Source organism: Podarcis tiliguerta (assembly GCF_965153285.1).
Source record: "Podarcis tiliguerta genome assembly, chromosome: 8".
NCBI classification, from domain to species: Eukaryota; Metazoa; Chordata; class Lepidosauria; order Squamata; family Lacertidae; genus Podarcis; species Podarcis tiliguerta.
The window spans coordinates 2,800,859-2,824,793 of record NC_139541.1 but is presented as its reverse complement, the minus strand read 5'-3'; the positions used below and the strand labels follow the sequence as shown (position 1 = coordinate 2,824,793).

Here is a 23,935-nt window from a genome sequence, read left to right as displayed (position 1 = left end):
CAGCAGGGGGCCAGTCCACTGTCCCTCAGACCTTGCGGGGGGCCGGACTATATTTTGGGGAAATAAATGAACAAATTCCTATGCCCCACAAATAACCCAGAGATGCATTTTAAATAAAATCACACATTCTACTCATGTAAAAACACGCTGATTCCCAGACCGCCCCCAGGCCAGATTTAGAAGGCGATTGGGCTGGATCCGGCCCCCGGGCCTTAGGTTGCCCACCCATGTTCTATCCGATAATCCCAGGGTTAGCAGGAAAGGTATTTTTCAGGCACCAAATGGGGAGATAGGCTGGTACAGATCCAGATTTTGGTCTGGTGTGGGCCAGCCCCTGTTGTGACATCAACTCAGGCTGCATACCGCCCCGCCCCCACTCTCTAAAAGTGGATCCAGCTGCAAGCACATTCTCTTCTATTGCTTCCACGAAGGGTCATATATCAAGGTCCCAATATTTGCTGGTGATGCTCAAGTCTTTAACAAGAGTGCCGTCAGCAGCTGATTTTTCAGTTGTGTACACAGGCAATTTACTCAGCAGCAGACTCTGTTATTACAACCAATTAGTAATGGCCAACAGCTGTTCAGCCGGGCCAGTGGCTCTCTGAGCACTTGTTGTAAATAAAAATATGCCCCTTTCCCTTATGGGGTATCCAAGAGCCCATATAGAGTCCTTACATAGGTTCCCTATTGGTAGGAGAAAATAACAGAGGCCAACCAGAGAATATTGAGAAGCAAAGCAGCTAGTAAGCTTGATCTTTATTGATCTGTTGCAACAGGGTACTCCCCTCCCACGCAGGAGAGGAAGAGGACCCCCCAGGATTGCTGTGCCAGAGCTTATAAAGACTTTTGAAAATCCCATTCTCTAGATCAGGACCACCCCCAGAAACATTATGCATACATCACAGAAGGGGTGTAACCTAGGACCACCCCTCAGATCCCACCTACATCACAAATTTAAATGTTGTTTTTCTCCTCTCACCTCTACTATCTCCTGTCTAGCAAGTTACTTGATTGGATTGTCTGGGGTGCCTGACCATTCTTTTGTAGTGCTAAAATACTTATTTCCTGGGCCAGGTCACACTCACACCTTATTCAAACAGACATATCTTGTGAGGAAAGAAGACAATGGGGAGGCTTTTCCAGTTTAACCTTGCAGAGAAGGGATTTGGTCAGTTTAGGAATCAAAATGGTTCCAGGTTGGTCTTCCTGTGTTGATCTGTGTATGTGCAGTTATGAACATTACCATATATCTAATACCATAAAATTCCTATCACATTCCCCCCTCTGGGGCTAGAATTTTTCTTAAAAATTTTTGCCCCACAAATAATAACATCATACTATTGTAAATGGATGCCTTTGTGTAAATATATCATATAAAAATAACATATGTTGCATTTTGTTACTAAATTACTTGTGGCATTCTAGCTCTTGGGAGAAACATTTTCTCAATAGTGGCTATGCTTTACATTTAGCAGGAAGGTCCACTACTGACTGAAAAATGCAGTTGGTGTTTTGTCCTTCGCCATTTTTGTGTGTTTCTCAGGTGTCAAGCTAGCTGTTCTGTGGTCTCACACCGGCATAGTGCTACAGCAACACATCCTGTTGAATCCTCTCGGGGCTTTCATTTAACCTTGTCGCCTGTCATTCACCCTAGCTGGCACAAGTTTGGGCATCTCATGAGAGAGACGGCCTTACCTTGGCCTTTCAGTGGGGTTTTATTATTGCAGGCTCTGGTCTTGCATTCATGGGAAGTTGCTCACTTGCACTTAAAGGACCAAAAAGCTAATTGCCGCCTGGATACACTTGCCCAATTCAAACTGAGTCCAATTTGAATTTATCTTGCCCCATGGTTCTCAACTTATCAAAACAAACTGTTAAAAGAAAACCATTCTTAAAAAGGGCACTTGTCCAAATAAGTCAATTTAACTCTATAAGGGATCATTCCTGCTAAACCAAAGCATATCCACCTTCATGTATCTTAGAAGCTTCTCCTTGGTAAAGCGAGTTTTAGCACATTTTTTAAAATGGGTAGGGAAGGTTGGCATAGTGCCAGGTGGGACAATCTAAACATTGGACTACACAATAGCCTGGTCTATTAGAACGCATAAAATGTATGAGAATCCTCCACTGGGGTGTAAGCAATAAGATATGAAACATAAAAACAATTACACACAAAAAGTAGACCCCCCCCCTTTGTGGAAATCACACTGTTAAGGCACATTTCAACATTCCTATATAATAACACATAATACAAAACAAACTAATTAGATATCAGTTGCATATCTTGAGACAATTGTGATCTTCTCAATCCTGGAGCACAGTCTTAAGGTTCAAAAGTGAGAAAATGTCCTTAGAATTCAACTCCTCCCCCCTTTGTCAGCTAAACTCCCCCCTCAGTCTATATCCTTTTAAAGAGATAGCTGTGGGCATTTTGAAAACTGGTGTCTGTTGTTGCAGGTCTTGTGATGGTGAAGAACTGAGTTGAGGGGTTGTTGCTGCTTTTTCATCATTGCACATCTGATATCCTGTAAGGGGGCAGGGTTTTTTTTTTTGGGACTTAAAAGACAGTTAGAAAAAGAAGGGGCAAAAGCCCCCCCCCCAATCTCCTTGAGTTATCATAGCACGTTAAGCATTTTACTCATTTTAATATTATTATCACATTTTCATATAATTACTGTTATTATCTGCTAAGTTTGCTTGCTTTCATTCACTTAGTTTTTGTTGTTGTTTTTTCATATTATTAAATAAAAAATTACTCCACATGCATAGAAAGAGAACTGTAAAAAATACAACAAAGGTTAAAAATAAAAAGAAAGCAAAAAATTAGATTACCAGTCAGATCTAAACAGACTGGACACAAAGACATCAGATTTAGAAAAGAATTATTATTAAATAATACAAAGACATTATCAAAACCACAGATTACTACTGGACAAAAAAAAAAGGGAAACAATAGAAAAGGGTTTAAAATGATTTTCAATATGTGATGGACATGTCCCCAAAAGTAAAACACACACACAAACACACACACACACACACACACACAATGACCTATGAGGAACCAAAAATAAATGCTAAGACACACAATTTTTTTTTTTTAAAAAACAAACCTGAAGTAACCTGTTTTGGCATTCTAGCAACCCAATGAAAAACTGATTAATAAATGAAAAACAGATTATTTGTAACCTAAAAAAGTGTCAAAGCCGCAAAGAGATGGAAGTCACTAATACAGCAGGGATTCAGACTTGTTTCACAACAGAAAAAAAAAATGACTGTTTGGCTTTAAGGGAAGAAAGACATAAGAAATACAAATGCAATTACTTTTTATAGAGTATTTAAATCACTGTTTGCATCCCCTCATTATCATTTGTGCTGTGGGAGAAAGGAAGGGACAAACACTTTGTTAGTGGGGTTCACATATCCTGTTAAAAGGGAAAATTATTTCATGTGAGAGGTCTGTCAGGAAATGCTGTTCCTAAAATGTATAGCCATACACACACACCAAAAGAAACAACAAAAAACTGTTATAAAATTTAAATTCCATTGGGGAGGCGAACTACTCAAGAGAGGAACTCACAGTAGGAGTGCTTTGATATTTACCTGTGAAAAGAATTTGGCATGTTAAGATTTTGAAACTTGGCAACCTCTTGACTTTTGATGGTCCAGTACTTAGCCCTTTTGTCTTAAGTAGCCCTTGGAGCAAAAGACACATTAAGGGTGATTTCCCTCAGTGGTTCCAAGTTTTACATAAGGAAATTTGGATAGGTTTCTCCTTGCAGCACAGCTCTCCAAACCTCCTCTCCCCCCTCCTTTCTCTCTCTCTTTTTTAAGCTGATCTAGCCTCTGTGCATGTGCAGAGTTCATGTCTCAGCAAACCTTTTCTACTATTGAAATTGTTGCATCTTTTGGCTAAATTATCATTTGAACAAAGGAAGGGAAGGGTAAGGAGTAGATTTTTAAAAATAGGGTTAGATTTTAAAACAAAAAAAAGAGAAACTCAGCAATTCAAGTATTCACCAAAGCTAGCAATTTTAGCCCAAGCAAAATGGCTGCTTCCTTTATGTACAGGAAAGGGCTAATATCCCTCTGGCCATTCGCAGAACAATGCCACGCCCTTATATATGGGAAAAAATGGCCAGAGAGTCAGAATTCATAAGATTTTTAACATTCTCAGTCATTTCAGCATTACCATTTGCAGACAAATTTTCCTGCCCTTTATTTACAGGATGGTAAAGGCTGATTCTGCTTGATTATGAATTTGTATGTGCTTAAACATTGAGTAAACTTTTAAGTCTGATTTTTTAAATAATAGACAAAATGATTAACACTGTAATCACTTAAATGCCTGACCTCACCAGTTCTGCTTCAAAACATCACGGCTTTCAACTCTAAATTTTTAAAAAACAAAGAGCAAAGTTGGGCTGAATTTCAACTCATCACATGCTTGCAGACACATGGCCCTCCACACAGCCACAAATTGGAAAAGTTGAAAGGGACCCTGGGGTAATCTAGTCCAACCCCAAAATACATGGCCCTCCACACAGCCACAAATTGGGAAACTTGAAAGGGACCCTGGGGTCATCTAGTCCAACCCCAAAATACAGGGTTCATAGCAAGATTTGTACTACCAAAGAGACACACACATACTTATGTACACAGACACAACTGTTTGAAGAGACCACAAGCCATGCTCCTATCATGTACTAAGGAAGAGGAAAATAAAAGTACCCAATTTTATACAGAACCCTTTTAGCAGATATTGAGATAGTTTGAGTGAGTTTGCTTTCTTAGACTAAAGAGTGCAAGTTCCTAGAAAAATGATCTTTAAAGTAAGATTGAAGTGAACATTTTCCTAAGATAGGAAGAGTATCTCTTATAAAGCATAGTTAAAACAGCCATAGATTTGATTTAAAAGGAATACAAAAGTTAACAATTCTTCCTGAACTTGCAGAGCAATAGTAAGCCTAATCTATGCCCCCCCCCTTGCAGTTTCCTTTAAAGGAAGCTTACTCGGGAGTAAATTTACCTGGCACAGAAGTAAGAAGAAAAAAAAACCTGAAAGCGACAGAATGAAACAAGGGGGGGCATTTTCTAAGAAAAGAGGCCAGTCTTATAGAGACTGATATCAGGAGCCTTACAATAACTCTTCTGTCCAACCAAATCAAAGTTAAAACTGGACTCAGATATTTTTCTTAGAAGGAACACCATACTTTCATAGGCATATGCTTAATACTTTCATATACTGCATTTTAGCTTGAGAGCAATTGTGCTCAACTAGGCTTTTGCAGCAGAAACATTAGGTTAACTTCACATTCCAAAATAGACTGGAACACAGGTGTACTCACAAACTCAAAAGTTACAATAAAACACCATTTACCATTAGACTTAAAATCACCCTCCTCACTTAAACTAGAGGAAGGAGGTGGGGTAATCCTCCTTTCAGAAGACAAGTAGCACGTATACAGGATTTTACCACTTGGGAGGAAAACTCTCTTTTAGAGCCTCTCTCAAATAACAAACATTTGCACACTTCATTCTCATTTTTGTCTTGTTTAAGATTGATAAGGCCCAAGATGGCTTTCTTGGATTTAAAATTTTGGAGCAAGCTTGCATTTTTATTTTAGATGGCACATTTAAGATAAGCAGCTGCTGGATGTTACCTAAGTACAATTTAAACACAGGAAAAACGTTTCTTAAACACAAATTTAAGGGGACTGTCAGAGTCCAGGCGGGAAGTAAGCACCAATTGGGCTTCTTTCACGCCAGGGGTCTGGGGACTATTTTTCTTTTGACAAGGGTGCACCCATTTTCAATTAAAAAGGGGTTTGGACCTGGGCAAAACTCCGAAGGGTCCAGAAAAGGGGAAGACTGGTCAAAGCTCCGAGGGTGAAAAACCTGGGGATCCTGGGGATAAAAACCTGGGGCCGAGGGAAAAAAACAACCTGGGGCTGGACAAATCTCCGAAAGGAAAACAACCTGGGGCTGGACAAATCTCCGAAAGGAAAAAAAAACTTGGGGCTGGACAAATCTCCGAAAGGAAAAAAACCTGGGGCTGGACAAATCTCCGAAAGGAAAACAACCTGGGGCTGGACAAATCTCCGAAAGGAAAAAAAAAACTTGGGGCTGGACAAATCTCCGAAAGGAAAAAAAACCTGGGGCTGGACAAATCTCCGAAGGGAAAAAAAAACCTGGGGATACCTCACTTAATCTCTATTCTACAACCCACAGCAACCTCCCTGCCTCTTACAATCTAACTCAGAGTCCCTACTGAACGCTTGCACACTTGCAATGCCAGATTGAGACTCTGGAATATGAAAAGATGGAAAGGAATTCAGCGCCCTTGCGTTCTCTGTTCACAGGTCATCTCTAACAAAGATCGCCATGGCAGAGGTGCGGCTGCGCTGGGAGTTATAGTTTTGGAAATTATAGTTTTCAGTGCAGAAGAAATTGCACAACCTTTCTGGGCAAAACTCCGAAGGAATAGGTTGGCATATAGAATTAAGTGGAAGCAGAAGAAATTGCACAACCTTTCTGGGCAAAACTCCGAAGGAATAGGTTGGCATATAGAATTAAGTGGAAGCAGAAGAAATTGCACAACCTTTCTGGGCAAAACTCCGAAGGAATAGGTTGGCATATAGAATTAAGTGGAAGAAATCACACACAACCCTGTGCCTGGGCAAACTCCGAAGGGCTAGGGCTGGTGTTGAGAACAGAAAGAGGACAGAAAGGAGAAGGCAATTTTTTTCAAGAGTTAAAGTGAGGAAAGAAGTAAAGATTTGAGAAGTATAGGTTTGCTGTGGTTTGCAGAATCCCACCCTAGTACCCATTTTTCCTACTCATACTCACTTCGCAAGCGCTGTCCTGGTGATCCTGGGATCTCTTGACTGGTTGTTTAAGGCCGGCCTGATCATGCGTTGCTTCCTCTGGTTAGCCCCGCTGAACCTCCAGTTATTTCCAGACCCTGGGATCGATGGAGGACTGGTTATTCCTCCTGGCAAACTGCCTGGTGCGCGCTGGATAACCATTCCTTCCTCGCCTCCAGAATCCGGGTAACCAAAAGTCCCTTCGTGCGTGGTCGCCATCTGTTGTAAATAAAAATATGCCCCTTTCCCTTATGGGGTATCCAAGAGCCCATATAGAGTCCTTACATAGGTTCCCTATTGGTAGGAGAAAATAACAGAGGCCAACCAGAGAATATTGAGAAGCAAAGCAGCTAGTAAGCTTGATCTTTATTGATCTGTTGCAACAGGGTACTCCCCTCCCACGCAGGAGAGGAAGAGGACCCCCCAGGATTGCTGTGCCAGAGCTTATAAAGACTTTTGAAAATCCCATTCTCTAGATCAGGACCACCCCCAGAAACATTATGCATACATCACAGAAGGGGTGTAACCTAGGACCACCCCTCAGATCCCACCTACATCACAAATTTAAATGTTGTTTTTCTCCTCTCACCTCTACTATCTCCTGTCTAGCAAGTTACTTGATTGGATTGTCTGGGGTGCCTGACCATTCTTTTGTAGTGCTAAAATACTTATTTCCTGGGCCAGGTCACACTCACACCTTATTCAAACAGACATATCTTGTGAGGAAAGAAGACAATGGGGAGGCTTTTCCAGTTTAACCTTGCAGAGAAGGGATTTGGTCAGTTTAGGAATCAAAATGGTTCCAGGTTGGTCTTCCTGTGTTGATCTGTGTATGTGCAGTTATGAACATTACCATATATCTAATACCATAAAATTCCTATCACAGCACTGTCACATATACCACTTCCTAACAAGGCGCATAGCTGTTAATTATCATGAGTGGCTATAAGTGAGGAATATTGGATGCTAGAGATGGCAGCTTCCAGCCTAATCTGTAGGATGAGGCATCTCATTCCAACCCTTTTTTCCTCCCCCGCCACCATCCATTTTATTTACTCTATTGCTCCTGAACTACAGGTTAACTAGAATCGCTAAAATTAAATCTGGAATTGGAACAAGCACCAATTTCAGATCCCCTATTTCATTTGTATCTCCCTTCTTCCTGCTCATCAATACACATGAGACGTTTGCATCAATGAAAGATTGCCAAAGAAAAAGAAAAAGCCCAGTCTTGATGGAGTAGCAAATACGATACTCTCACACACTTGTGTGCATTAGAATCTTAATAAACTTTATGTACAATCACATCACTGCTTTGGGCTATGATGGTTTTGCCAGTGCGCCCATATGCATAGGTCAAAGTCTGCACAGAAAGCATCTTGATATATCAATGCATCTGAGGACACCAATATATTTTGGGATCCCCACCCACCGCAGTATACGGGTTGCACACTGTAGTATTTTTCACATATTAAAGAACTGAATATTTTAGTCCATGCACAAGGAGAAACCCTTCAAATAGATGCATCATTTGGAATACAGTTTTTGTACCCATTATTCATCCTAGAGTTCAAAGCTTTCGATGGTAACACCTTTCTCTCCTATTGTGCTGTGGCATTTAAAGACATATTTAGCCACCACAGCTAGAGCTCAGAACCAATTTCTGTGAAAACACATGCTGTCGTTGTACTAAAACATTGCAGCGTCACATAAGGTCATCTGGTAATCATTGTCTATTCTATTGGCTACTAGCCATAGATCTAATTTTGGTACAGTTTTTAAATTCTCCAAACACATGATGAATAAGTCTGTTCATCTAGACCTTGACTTCATCTGTTCATTTGTATTCAGCGATTGCTCAGGGATTTCACGCTCTAGTTTTGGTTTTCTGGCACAGGGGGCATGGCGGCGCACTGGTCAGGCAGACAGACAAGGTTGTGTACAGTCCCCAGTGCCTCTTCACTGGGTGGGCAGTCTGCTGACCAGCTTTGCCTAGAGGCCGCCCTTGCGCAACATAGTAGTACCTAGCCCAGGCACGGTGAACTTTTTTCAGCCAGAGGACCATCTTCTGGGCAGAACAAGGCAGTGAGCCTTCTTCCCCTGATTTTTGGAAGAGGGCACGGCCCAGATAATTGCTAAGGGAAAAGATATTCGATCTCAGTTTAGATCTCAGTGGAAACAATTATTCCAATTTTCACTGAACACTTGGATCTCCAAACAGGCATTCAGATTTGATTGAAAATAATTTTGAAAACAGAGTGCAACCCCCGCCCCCAATATTGCATACAAAAAATTGGGTGTGAGTTCACAACCTGCTTCTTCAGACCTGAAGAAAGCATTGTTTTGAATATTTCCATTGAGTCAGTTACAGGACTGTCTCATGCTACTGTTCCCTCAAAGAATAATCTTTTGTAAAGAGCCTTTTGATTAAAGAGGGAATTTAAAGAAGAGAGACTCCAGATATAGGACTTGTCTACCCTAAATTTAGGGACACGGGTGGCACTGTGGTCTAAACCACTGAGCCTAGGGCTTAACAACCGGAAGGTCGGCAGTTCGAATCCCCGCGACAGGGTGAGCTCCCGTTGCTCGGTCCCAGCTCCTGCCCACATAGCTGTTCGAAAGCACCGCAAAAAGTGCAAGTAGATAAATAGGTACCGCTCCAGCGGGAAGGTAAACGGCATTTCCGTGCGCTGCTCTGGTTCATGCTGGCCACATGACCCGGAAGCTGTCTGCAGACAAACATAGGCTCCCTCGGCCAATAAAGCGAGATGAGTGCCCCAACCCCAGAGTCGTCCACAACTGGACCTAACAGTCAGGGGTACCTTTACCTTTACCCTAAATTTGAGTTTATTTTGGTTGATTTGGCTACCAAAGCTACAAAGGATTTTTGATCCCATCTGCATAATAATGGATCAGGAGCAAAGCCCTGATTCTAATAGGGAGCTTCCCTCGTTATTGTAACATACTGTTCATAAAAGAAATACAGCAATACAATTGCTTCCATAGGTTTGGACACTGTATTGATAGCATTAGCAAAGCCATTGCAAGTTTGCACTTAATGCAGTTTTCCACTGGGGTTAGGAATTCTACCTTTGTTTGCCAACACCACTCTATATCCCCATCACCTGTAGTACAATCCTCACCTATACAATGTAGATAGCTTTTTTCATGCAGAAGCAAGAAGAACACAGGTAGAAAATCTTGGGATACAAAATATAGGGAAAGATCTCCAAACATGTGATCTGATCTCAGGCACATCCTATCTGGGTGGGTTCACATGGTGGGAAAGAGTAAACAAAGGAGGAAACTAACAAACTAACTAACTTACTTACTAACTTCCTTCCTTCCTTCCTGGTGAGGGGTGGGAGTTAGCTGAATCTAGGAATACAGTTTTGTGGCCTTACCCCTGCATGCATTAACTAGCCCTAAGCTTGCTAGCTATATTTCCAACAGATGATTCATTACTTTCATTGGAGCTTCAAGAAATGCAAAGTGTTTGTCAGTCATCCCAGCACATCCTTTTGTTCTCATTGGCCAGAAAGGAAGGTTGGAGCAAGTTTGGTTCTCACAGAGCAACTGATTGGAACTGAGGCCAGCGCCGGAATTTGGTTAGCATGCTTTTCACAGCAGACTGATGGAAAATGTAGTCTCAAATACCTGGAGGGCACCAGGTAGGGAAAGGCAGCTGTATTAGACCAGACCGCCAGTGTGGTGTAGTGGTTAAGAGCAGTGGACTCGTAATCTGGGTAACCAGGTTCGCTTCCCTGCTCCTCCACATGCAGCTGCTGGGTGACCTTGGGCCAGTCACAGTCTCTCAGCCCCACTCACCTCACAGAGTGTTTGTTGGGGGGGAGGAAGGGAAAGTAGAATGTTAGCCGCTTTGAGACTCCTTAAAGAGAGTGAAAGGCAGGATATCAAATCCAAACTCCTCCTCCTCTTCTTCTTCTTCTTCTTCTTCTTTTTCCTCCTCCTGTAGTGCTGCCTGTTTTATGGATTTTACAGTTAGGATGCAAATATGCAACAACATTCTGAAAATAAAGGCAAAAGCAGAGTGTTTTCTATTTCTGAAAGGCACTTTATCTTTCTTGGCTGGGGTGTTATTACTGATGCACATTCTAGCTGAGTGTTTTCCTTGTAGATTAGAAATGAGCCAGCTGTGATTTTGATGTAAGATTTAATTTTTCAATGTTCATATTTTTTCATCAGGTATACAAAGGAATGTTTCCAAAGTTACGTTTCCGAAGGAAAACAAAAACCCACATTTTGCTGCAACAACGTTTGCCAGAAAAAATATACTTATTTATAGCTCTCTTTTGCCCTGTGCAAAGAGTAACTGAAAATTTACACAGTCTATGTATTGGATAATAAAATGCTGGCTGAGAGGGGTGGGGACTGCTGGCATTAGCCAAAGGAATAAGCAACACCCTCCCTCCCATTTTGTTCTCAATCCTTGAAAATGTATGCAAATGTCTTCCCTTTCTTCATTCCTAAGCAGCACAGGCGCAGATAACATTCATTGGAGATGTTTCTGCTAATAGATCTATATCTGTATATCTCACTGCATGATAAGAGCTAATTAATTCTCCAATCTGGCCAATTTTACACATTTATTTTTAAATATATTTAGGGATATAGGAAGCTGAGTCAGAACATTAGTCCACCTAACTCAATATTGTTGCATGCACCCTAATCTCTAAACATTCTAATACAGTGGTTCCCAATTAGCTAAGGACTGTTTTTCAAAAGCCAAGCCATGAACCCCCTACTTTTATTTATTTTTTTATATCTCTATGGTAGTTTTTGTTATGTGAGTAGCGTCACAGATCCCCGGATGGGTTACATTAACTTCCTTGGGTCCATTGACTACCAATTGGGAACTACTGTTCCAGCAGATCTTGTCTTCCCATCAGGCTTCAGGGAGGGTTCCCAAAGCCAGGGCTCTGGATTCAGCACACAGATCAAGTCAAGGCTCTGCAGAGCTTCCCAGGTTCCAGCAGCAACTCAGTCTAAAAGCAAAGGAGAAGCCTTCAGTGACTTGCTTTCCCAGCCCTAGGATGGTGGAGCATTTGGTCTGGTGATTGGGGGCAGGGAGGGTCCTGGATGAGCATCACAACCCAGCTGCGTCTATGGGAACACACCTGCTCTTTACCAGCTGTTCTTTGCATTTCACAAAGTAAAAACCGACACCCTGAAGACCCCAGATTTGAAGTCACAATAATGTCTGGTCAAATCTTTTCTTACAAGTTCTCTTTGTGTATTTTTTATGACAACTCAGGCTTTTTGTGTGCTGCAAGGGGTCTGGTTTAGCCCAATAAAATAATCATGCAGGTGTTTGTGGCCAAGTGTTAGCCACGTGTTTGTCCGCCATCAAAACTCACTTTTGAATCAAGAGGAAAGCCCACCTATAAAGCTGGTGGTGGAACTCATGAACTTGTCAGTGGGAGATTAAGAGGCAAATAGATTAGGCCTGAGTGACGGGTGCTGAACTTGCAAAAAAATGAAGAAAAAAGGCATCTTTGTAGAACTCTGCAGAGCAGCACAAGGCTTTAAACGCTCTGCTACTTGCCACAACTTTGAATGAGATGAGAGCCTGAACATGACCAGCATTCCCTGGTGGACATCAGGCATCCTTTCCCTCATCAGGCCAGACACATCCAGAAAATGCAAATATTTTGCAAGAGGTGCATTAAATATTAAGGGTGCAATTAGGAAATTTGAGAGAGAGGAGCTGACGCTCTGTCCAGACTACCTTTCATCTCTCAAACAGGGGCAGAATACAGGCATAGTGTTAAAGGGGCTTCCAAGGATGCCGTTTGCACAGCTGAAATGACAGACAACCATGCCAGCAAATCGAATGCTTGTTTGAACAGTCGGACCCACCCTACACAACCTCCTCCTCCAGCACCTTCTGAGGGAAAATAACAAAGTGCCCTGCAGCCAAGTGCATCCGAGCTTGGCGTGTGTCTAGCTGCAGGGAGCTTGTTCGTTTTTGCCACCTACAGTAGGCAAAACTGCTCGTGTGAACAGTTGGGGGGGGGAAGCACAGGCTGGGTCCACATTACCGCCTTAAAGGGCAGTTCCGCCCCTTTCCCCGTCAGCCTGTGTTTCATAGTATTCCCTGCCCCCCACAACTGTTCACATGAGCAGCGCTTCATTCGCAGGGCTGGCCCAATACAATCTGGAAGCTGAGGTGAGCCACAAAATGGCACCTCCCCAGACAGGGAAACGGGGAAATAAAGATCTACAGCAGGAACAGCTGGGTATGTTTAGCCAGGAAAGAAGGAGACTGAGGGGAGATATGATAGCCATTGTCAATATGTCAAGGGCTGTCACATGGAAGAGGGAGCAAGCTTGTTTTCTCCTGCTCTGGAGGGGAAGACCTGAGCTTCAAATTACAAGAAGGGAGATTCCAATTAAACACCAGGAAGAACTTTCTGAAAGTAAGAGCTGTTTGACAGCGGAACGGTCTCCCTCGGGAGGTTGTGGGCTCTCCTTCCTTGGAGGTTGAATGGCCATCTGTCATGGATGCTTTAGCTGAGATTCCGGCATTGAAGGAGGTTGGAACAGATGATCCTTGGGTTCCCTTCCAACTCTACGATTCTATGATTCTAAGAGGCAGCTGTAGAGACAGCATGAGGGAGGCACTGCTGAGGAGGGAGCAGATCCGGTGTTCAAGGACTGCACTGCAGCTGTAGGTGCTACCACAGCAGAGGTATGATCAGTGTTGGTGCATTCCTTGGAGGTCAGATCTGCTGCCTCTGTGGATTCTGCCACCCGAGGCAGCAGGAGTGGTGTGTCCCATTTCACCGCTTGAGGAGAAATGGGAAGTGCTGCTCTGCCACTGCTCCCACCAGCACCATACTTGCTTCTGCCACCGCCTGCTCCACACTGTCTGCTGCATCCACCATTGGTGCAGAAGCCGTTCCGCCATCAGCACCAATTTTTGGGAAGATCACATGATTGCAAAGAATTGATGCTTTTGAATTGTGGTGCTGAAAGGAAATCAGCCCTGAGTGCTCACTGGAAGGACAGATCCTGAAGCTGAGGCTCCAAGACTTTGGCCACCACATGAGAAGAGAAGACTCCCTGGAAAAGACCCTGATGTTGGGAAAGATGGAGGGTACAAGGAGAAGGGGACAAGATGGTTGGACAGTGTTCTTGAAGCTACCAGCATGAGATTGACCAAACTGCGGGAGGCAGTGGAAGACAGAAGTGCCTGGAGTGTTCTGGTCCAGGGGGTCACAAAGAGTCGGACATGACTAAACAACAGCAACAAATTTTCTCTGGAGAAATGTTGGAGGGCAGGGGAATGCAGAAAATGCAGAGAAAACGGGAGTGTGAAGGCAGCCACAGACTTGCCTGCTCATCCGTCCAGTTCAGTTGCACCGAAGTATTTATGGTGCAGTTTAGGCTACAGCTGCGTTCTCCCCTTGCTAGAGCACGTCAAGAGGAAAGCACCTAAAACCTCCTTACAGCTTCTTTCACAGGATCAGAGCCAAAGCCATATCTGCACCCACCATTCTCCTGATAACTCTCCCCTGCAGATGATGATGTCCAATGGTACTGAAATCTCTGCTGAATATGTGATGTCCAGATTTGACAGCCTGTCAATGGTTGATACTGTCAGAATTTGATAGATGGCATGTAATGATGTCTGATGTTTTTTAATAGTTGACATTTGATGCTATTTAATAGCTGGCAGCATCTGATAGTTAACATGCAATGTTTGGCTGCATTGGATTGATGACACGTAGTGATGTTTTGTATTTAACAATATTTGATGACCCTCGGCTTATGAAGCTCCCATGTCATGCCTATGGAAGCTAGGAACAGTTGCTGCCAGGCACTTACATTTCAAATGCTGAAATGTTTTTAATTTAAAAAATAAATAAATGCTAATTTGAGCATTGCTCATACCTTTGGCCAAGATCACGTGTAAACATTATCTTGGCAATCAAAATGCTCATTTTATTTTGAATGCAGGTTTTTACTTTCAAAAATTGAGATGGAATGTCAGAAAATTAGGCAACTTTTATATATTTGCAAATGGCCATTTCAGCTCTCTACAAAGACACCCCCCCCACCATGCACACTTTTGTTTTTAAATATTATGTTTCTGTGTGATGGCATTAAACAATTAACCCAAAGGCAATGACTTCAGGCCCTTCAAAATACAATTTTCTCTTGCAGAAGGGGGGACAAAAAACTGCCACTCCTGAATTACTGAAAGGTCAATATGACTTGTGTGCCTGTGACTTATTCACAAGCAAGAACAGCTTCCTGCTGATTTGAATGAAATTAAAAATAAAATTTAAAAATAGCTTTATTTATATAAAAAAATCAATACCACCCATCTAGGGCCTATGCCATAAGCAGGACAGCTTAGTGAAACTCATAATCACAATGTCATGCAAAACTATTAAAAAGTAATTTTAATTGCAGTAAAGACAGAGACCAAATAAATCATGGTGTTCTGTCTTTTGCATTGAATAAGTATCACCTTTTCCATTTGAGCCCCAACACTGGTGGAGGCAGAAGACGTGTGGAAATTTATTCTCTCTTTTCTTTCCTGTTTTTAGGAGAACAGAAGGAGCCCTTCTCACATCTTCAAGGCAGTTTATGCAAAGCTGGTAGTTAAAAATAAATTACGAGCCAGTTGTTGAAACGCTTAAGGATCCTCTCTCTGTTACTTACAAACATTGGCATGGAGGGCTGAAACTGGAAAAGCACGAACTCTGCCCTGTAAACTCTCCAGCTTTCTTCTGGCACTCGTTTTTGCAGCAATGAAATTGTTTTGACTGATGAACGCAGTCTCCGTTTCTGGTCAGAGTGGCGTGTGGTTTCTTGCAGGGCTGCAGACTCTGCCTGTGTGATATTGGAATAACGGAGGAATAAAAGACAAGAAGGCCTAGGAAGTTTTATCTTCTTCAGTACAGTCAACTGGCAACTTGCACTCATTTAACCCGCATGATCATAGAGCCTGTGCAAGATCCTCCCAGAGCCCAGTAAGGAAGGCCCACTCAGGGCACCAGATCTGGAAACGTAGAAGTGGTTGTGCGGTGAGTTTGGGGGTTGTTTTGACTGCATGCAATTTTTGGTTAATGTTTGTTGCCCAGCACCCCAATCTCCCAGTGGTGCAAGATTCCAGGGATTCCAGTTGTGTTTCCTTTTGGAATGAGGGACAGCAGAGACTGTCCTGTGTTTATGATCCATGGCTTATTAACATACCACCTGAGCCTACGATGGAAGGGTTCACAGCATTAACACCCCATTCTCCCTTAGCTGCAGCCTTGGGTTCAAACAAAAAGCAAGCATTGCTGTGCCTCTCTGGCTTCCCAGCCTGCTGCTTCCACCTTCGAGCTCACATCTTTCTAACTAGCAGCCTGTTGAAGGAAGGACACCCATTTGCTATCTAGCACAGGTAAAAAGGTAAAGGTAAAGGTACCCCTGCCCGTACGGGCCAGTCTTGACAGACTCTAGGGTTGTGCGCTCATCTCACTCTATAGGCCGGGAGCCAGCGCTGTCCGCAGACACTTCCGGGTCACGTGGCCAGCGTGACAAGCTGCATCTGGCGAGCCAGCGCAGCACACGGAACGCCGTTTACCTTCCCGCTGGTAAGCGGTCCCTATTTATCTACTTGCACCCAGAGGTGCTTTCGAACTGCTAGGTTGGCAGGCGCTGGGACCGAACGACGGGAGCACACCCCGCCGCGGGGATTCGAACCGCCGACCATGCGATCAGCAAGTCCTAGGTGCTGAGGCTTTAACCCACAGCGCCACCCGCGTCCCTATCTAGCACAGAGCCACTCCCTTTGTTTCCTTAATGGCCCATTACCTCACCAGGAAGCTAATCTGGCTATTCCAGGAATTAGACAGGTCTTGGCATCCAACCTATGCCCCTTCAACCAGCTCCACATATTGCGCAATGTGCACAAGTTGAGAGTTGACTGTATTTAGCCCAAAGAATTGACCACGAGTGGTAGGAAATTGGTGCGGAGGATGCCTACGTTAGAAGCCCTTCATAGCAGCTATTTCATAAAGAAGCTACCTCTTTTCAAGTGCAACTACTTGAAGCCCTGTAATAGGGCTGCCGTATCTCAAGAGGTAAAAACCCAGACACAAAAACCTGTTGAGCCAAGCCAGATCTGACCACACCAGAGCCCAGGTCACCCATGCCAGAACCAGAACCGCCCAACTGTGCGCACACACAAACTGAAACCTCAAATCTGGGACATTCACTTTAAAATGTAAAATTCCCCCCGGATGGGCATGTAGGACCCCCAAAAGAGGACATGTCCGGGAATTCCAGGACCTACAGCAACTCTCCCCTATCAAGAAATGCCTGTCACTTCCCAGGCTGCCTCCCCACCAGTGATGTCACGCCTACCAAAATAGAGTCCAAGCCACTGACAGCTTTCAAAACGCTGCCATCTGTGGCAATTCAGCTACTGCTTGGTTCCCAGGCCTGGGTCATCCATTGCTCCCTCCAACTCCAGTTAGGATTCAGGGGTCTTTTTTATTTTAAATAATTTTTATTGATTTTCTTTTCTCAGAACAGTTATTCAGTATCATCATTTAACATCCATTTTGTAACATCCCCTCCCTGTTTGTTATACCAAATGTTACATTCTGCTGTTTATACATAATGCTCTGTTATCACTAATTATATTTCTTGTTCTTTGTAAATAAAGTTGTAAATGTTTATTTAAATCCTGCCAACGAGTCCATGTTTTTTGTTTTGTTTCTGCAACTATGTTGTAAAGGGTTCCCATTCTTTCCCAAAGTCACTATTGTCCTTTTTGCGCAATTTGTCCATTAATTTTGCCAGTTCTGCATAGTTCATCAATTTTTCTTGCCATTGCTCTTTAGATGGTATTTCTCTAGTCTTCCAGTTTTGTGCTATTAGGATTCTTGCTGCCGTAGTAGCGTACATGAATAATGTCCTGTTTTTCTTCGGCGTTTCTTGTCTTAGAATATCTAACAAAAAGGCTTCTGGTTTCCCCACAAAAGTTATTTTAAACATTTTTTTCAATTCATTATATATCATTTCCCAAATTTTTAAAATAATCTTACAATCCTACCACTGGGATTCAGGGGTCTTTCCTCTCTGAAGGGCAGCTCCGGTGCTGCTGGAAAGTTGGGTTCCCATCAGTTCCATGCAGCTCTCATAAGCCCCCGCATGCAGCAGTTTATCTTTACTGAACGGGGGCTTCTTTTTCACTTAACTTGAACGTTGGCTTGTTTATAATGGTACACATTTACATATTACCCACAGAGATATAGGTATATTGGCAGATTGTTGCTGTAATATTATCATGGAAGAGACGCAGGATGTATACAAATTTACCCAGGCAACTGATTTTCAGAAGGACAGGTCACAGGGCAGTGTGATTTACAATGTCAAAGGCCTTAGTCAGATCAATAAATGCCATGTACAAAGGCTGGTTTTGCTCCCTGCATTTTTCTTGAAGCTGTCAAGCAGTAAATATCAGGTCCACTGTCCCCCTAGAAGGTCAAAAACCATTTTGGGATTCAGGGAGAATATCCTTGGATATAGTTAGGATATGGTTTGCTAAACTCCGTGCAAGGATTTTGCCTGTCACAGCTAATATAGAGATGCCTTGATAGTTTCCACAATCTGTATTATCACCATTTTTGAAAAGGTTGATAATTATGGCATGTCTAAAGTCTGCTGGGATATCCTCTCTCAAAGAATAACAGAGAATAATGGCTCTCAAAGTGAATCATTCACCATGGGATCAGGCGTTAAACAGGGATGTGTTATCACCTCAACCTTATTCATTATTTTCATCGCCATGATCCTACACCTCATCAGAGGGAAACTCCCCACCGGGGTAGAAATTAAATATCGAACAGATGGAAAGCTATTTAACTTGAGTAGGCTGAAAGCAAAGAGTAAGGTTACCATAACTTCCGTCATAGAGCTTCAGTATGCTGATGACAACGTAGTGTGCGCACACTAAAGAGATGACCTTCAAACCATTCTAAATATTTTCACAGAAGCTTACGGAAAGCTTGGCCTATTGCTCAGTACCCCAAAAACCAAAGTGCTGCACCAACAAACACAAAACAACTCCTCTGCAGTGCCACAAATCCAACTTAATGGTGCAACGTTGGAATATGTTGATCATTTTTCTTACCTGGGCAGTTATCTTTCCACAAGGGCTGACATCAGTACCTAAATGCAGCATCACCTGAGCTCTGTGAGTGCAGCTTTCTCCCGATTGAAGTGCAGAGTGTTTGAGGACTGGGACATTCACAGGGAAACCAAAATGCTTATTTACATAGCCATTGTACTACCAACTTTACTGTATGCTTGCGAAACATGGACCACTTATAAACACCATCTCCAACTCCTCGAAAGATTCCATCAACAGTGTTTCTGAAAAATTAAATATTACTTGGGAAGACAGGCAAACAAATGCCAGCGTACTGGAAGAAGAAAAGATCACCAGTGTCAAAGCAATGATTCTTCAACATCAACTTTGTTGGACTGGTCATGTTGTTTGGATGCCTGATTATCATCTTCCAAAGCAACTAATCTATTCCCAACATGGTACCCTCCAACTGTCTGCAGCTACAACTCCCATCAGCCCCAGCCAGCATGGCCAGTCTCCCATCAGCCCTAGCATCATACGGCCATGCTGGCTGGGACAGATGGGAGTTGTGATCCAAAAGGTCTGCAGGGCACCAGGTTGGGAAAGTCTGCTTCAGGTTGTGTTTTGAGCCTGCTGGATCCTGGACTCCATTGGAAAACTGAAATAAACAGAACATGTATTTGTTTTCTTGTGAAGCAAATTCATCACAAGCAGAGTATGCAAAGCCCTTCCTGCTGTGGGCTGCTCTCAAAAGTTGTCACCAACCAAGGGAAGCTGGGCTTCATTTCAGCCAGTGTTTTTATGGCCCAGATGAGAAGCAAGTAGCAACCTAGAACAGGTACGTAATAATGAACAGAGAAATTTCAGAGTGTTTCCTTCACTGATCTCTGAGTAAGCAGCGAGTCCTGCTCCCTCCCACACATTTTGGATTCATTCCTCTGGAACAAGTCATCCTTAAAAATCCCATCTACAACTCACTCATCTGGTGATAATGAGAGGAGATTGACAACATCTTTGTATTCCAGACCAGTGGTAAAGAAAGACTGGAACAATTCAAGAACAATAGGAACTTTATCCATTCTGTGATAACTTTTATATGCAATAGCCCCTATGCTCATGCATCCCTTTCCAATATATTTTCATCACCCCTGGATTTTTACAGAATGCCCACAGTAATGGAAAGAGGAATTTGCCAGCTAACACAAATCAGCCAAAACACCTTCTGCAGACTTTGACCCTCAGGACGAGACGAGCATTTGCAGCAGCCGAGAAAATGACCTCAGTAGTGTAAGAAGGTAATTTCTGCTGCTTGCTATATCTGTGATTGTTACTGCATGATGATCATCCCTCAATTCCTTCATCCAAATCATTTATAATATGCTGAACAGCAACGTGTCCAGGACAGAACCCTGTGGCACCCCACTTGTCACTTTTTTCCAGGATGACGGCGATCCATTAATGAGCACTCTTTGGGTTCTGTCACTACATACCCACCTAACAGTTACCTCATTCAACCCACATTTTACCAGCTTCCTTGTGAGAATATCATGGGGGACTTTGTCAAAAGCCTTACTGAATCAAGAAACACTACGTCCACAACATTCCCCTTGTAACTCCATCAAAAGAAGAAATGAGTTTCGTCTGGCATGACTTTTTGTTTAGAAACCATGCTCGGTTTTAGTAATCACAGCATCCTTTTCTAAGTGCTCACAGACCAACTGCTGAATTATCTGATCTAGGACCTTTCCTGGTATCGATGTCAAGCTCACAGGTTGATAGTTACCTGGTCATATTAGCCACCATCAGACCAGACATCCCATGACATTCGCATGTTCATTTGAACATCTGACAAGATTCTTTACACAGTTACAGCTTTATCTTTAAATCAAAACCCCTTTAGAATTTCACTAAAGATCCGACTGTGCTTATCAGCAGGTGGAACCCAAGTTATTCAACAGTCTTTACAATCTGGGATGAACTATGGTTACAGGAGCATGGAAAGGAAGGTAACAATGCATCCATTTTGTGCCCAACATGGGCAGTAGAGCCAACAAGATGCTTAGGCTACATCTGCACTATATGTTTAAAATGCTATCACACCACTTTAACAGTCATGGCTTCCCCATATGAATCCTGGGAAGTGTAGATTGTTAAGGGTGCTACTCTGCTTGTTGTTGTTCTTTAGTCATTTAGTCGTGTCTGAGTCTTCGTGACCCCATGGACCAGAGCACCCCAGGCACTTCTGTCCTCCACTGCCTCCCGCAGGTTGGTCAAACTCATGCTGGTAGCTTCGAGAACACCATCCAACCATCTTGTCCTTTGTCGTCACCTTCTCCTTGTGTTGTCTTTCCCAACATCAGGTTCTTTTCCAGGGAGTCTTCTCTTCTCATGAGGTGGCCAAAGTATTGGAGCCTCAGCTTCAGGGTCTGTCCTTCCAGTGAGCACTCAGGGCTGATTTCCTTCAGAATGGAGAGGTTTGATCTTCTTGCAGTCCATGGGACTCTCAACAGTCTCCTCCAGCACCATAATTCAAAAGCATCAATTCTTTGGCGGTCAGCCTTCTTTATGGTCCAGCTCTCAATTCCATACATAACTACTGGGAAAACCATAGCTTTAAGTAGACGGACCTTTGTTGGCAAGGTGATGTCTCTGCTTTTTAAGATGCTGTCTAGGTTTGTCATTGCTTTTCTCCCAAGAAGCAGGCGTCTTTTAATTTCGTGGCTGCTGTCACCATCTGCAGTGATTGCTACTCTGCTCACAGAGCTTCAATTCTCAGAGAGGTTGAACCATCCATCCCTCTTCCCAGGGAACTCTGAGGATTGTAGCTCTGCCTCCTCACACAGGGTGGCGGCAGCAGCAGCAGCAGCAGCAGCACAGATGGCAGGCTGTTTTCGACCTCTGCACTTCCACACCTTATTCGCAATACATGCATTGGCTGCAACCACACTTTACATTTTTAGGTGTATCTTAAAAAAAGCCTCCACAGTATTCAAAATGATTTCTGGGAGTGTTGCACAAAGGGGGGAAAAATGCAGATTAGGCACATTCTGTTCAGGTTGCCCTCTAGCTGTCAGCCAGAGAGACACAAAAAAGCCTTCGCAATGCACCAAATCACCCCTTTTCCAAACCACCCCCTTCCCACCCGCTGTGCCCCTCTCCCTTTCTGCCAAGTAAATAAGCCAGGTTGACGTGTGATTTATTTATTTTCCTTACAAGGTAACTATTAAGAATGCTCCCAGCAGCACTTAGCAAAGGCATTTCAATCCCATCATCCCACGAGATGGTTAAAACGCCTCTGTAACTCAGGTGGTAAATTGCTGCCTGGTTTTGATGGCATTACATCCCAGAATGTGAACCAGTTGCATTTAAAGAAGAAGAAAAAGTAAAACCCCAACACTTTTTAAAAATTGCTCCAATTTTGTTTTTAAGATTCCCTCATCCGCCCACCCCACGTATATATTTAAAAATTCAATTTCTCAACTTTATTTTGGTGACTTCCTCACTTTTTAAGGAGCAAGTTTTTTAATATGTATTTTTTAAATAATCTTGTCACAGCCAGCCACTTACTTTAAATGTGACCATTAATAAATACCCCTGAAATGCTTACAGGTTTGAACAGAGATGTATCACTTCCCTCTTGACCTGAGGAAGGCAGCTATGGGGCAGGGTGTGGGGCTTCACTGGCTGTTCCTTCCCCCCTGCACTCCTCTTGAACAAGCCTCTGCTTAGAATGGCAGGGCACACTCAGGAACAATCCTATACTTGAGACACACTGGGCAAGGGCTCTGGGATGTGGTGAAGCTGGAACTTATATGCCACCATCATAACAGATACTTAAGAAAGATGCCCTCAACACGCCAGAGCCTTTCTGCCAATGAAGGTAAGCCAGAAGAGTGCCTGAAATGGGATGGCGAGGTGAGCAGTGTGTGGAAGGAGCACACTTATGGCACATATACCTCTAGTGACAAAGGTGGAGCAAGGAGCGCCCCAATCACACACTGGCTCTTTCAGGAAACACAATTTCACGCATAACAGCTGAGTGCCAATTCCTGCGCACAAGAACTACCAACAGCCCCCTCTGTCTTATCAGGATTCTGGAAGCCCTTTATGCTCCTTTCCTGCTCAGAAACACCCAGGGGCCAGTTTGGGTAGGTGGAGTTGATCCAGGACTGGAATAATAATAATAATAATAATAATAATAATAATAATAATAATAATAATAATAGAGCACCTTCTGTGTAAAGGTTCGTGAGGCAACTGCACACAGATTTTAGAACGTCTCTCTGACATGTGGACTACAAGAGGAGAGGGCTTTTGGGGTGCACAGGTGGGGCTGGGGCTGTGGCCGGGATAGATGAAGGAAGGATGATGGAGGAGGAAGCATTGTAGTCTTGTGGGCCCCAGCAGGCAGGGCTGACCATAACAGGAGGGTATGGTCACACTGGTTGCTGGGAGAGCGATGTGGTGCCCCTGTTGTGTGGCTTAGGGGTGGCTATTCAATAAACAACAACAACAACAACAACATGAAGTTGTACCCTGGATTCAGTACAACTTCAGTGACCAGTGACTTCTCTGGAAGGAGAACATGGGTGGTGGCAGTTCTTATTGTTATTATTGTTATCCATCTGGCTGGGGCTCCCTCTACAACCCCTGCACTTTTTTTGGCATTGATGGCCACATTCACACCTGACCTTTAAAGCACTGGATGTGGTACCTTGGTTTACAACATAATCCGTTCCAGAGGTCCGTTTGTAAACCAAACCAAGTTGTAACCCAAGGCACGCTTTTGCCAATGGGGCCTCCCCAAAAAATTTGTTCGTAATCCAAAAAAATGGGTTGTAATCCAAAAAAAAGGTTGCAAACCGGGACATGCACTTCAAGGTTTGACATGTGTGTAATCCAAAACGTATGCAAACCAAGATGTATACAAACCAAGGTACCACTGTCCTACATT

The 23,935-nt window shown here is 43.2% G+C and overlaps 1 protein-coding gene across 2 annotated transcripts in view; it reads left to right on the top strand.

Moving 5' to 3' along the window:
* The first annotated feature begins 15,890 nt into the window (after positions 1-15,890).
* The window catches only part of GPAT2 (glycerol-3-phosphate acyltransferase 2, mitochondrial), an 87,021-nt gene continuing 78,976 nt past the window's right edge, over positions 15,891-23,935 (top strand). For both annotated transcript variants that reach the window (XM_083453850.1, XM_083453856.1), the window contains exons 1-2: positions 15,891-15,922; positions 20,917-20,987. The gene's annotated coding sequence lies outside the window, so the exon portion shown is untranslated. The remainder of the gene's footprint in view (positions 15,923-20,916; positions 20,988-23,935) is intronic.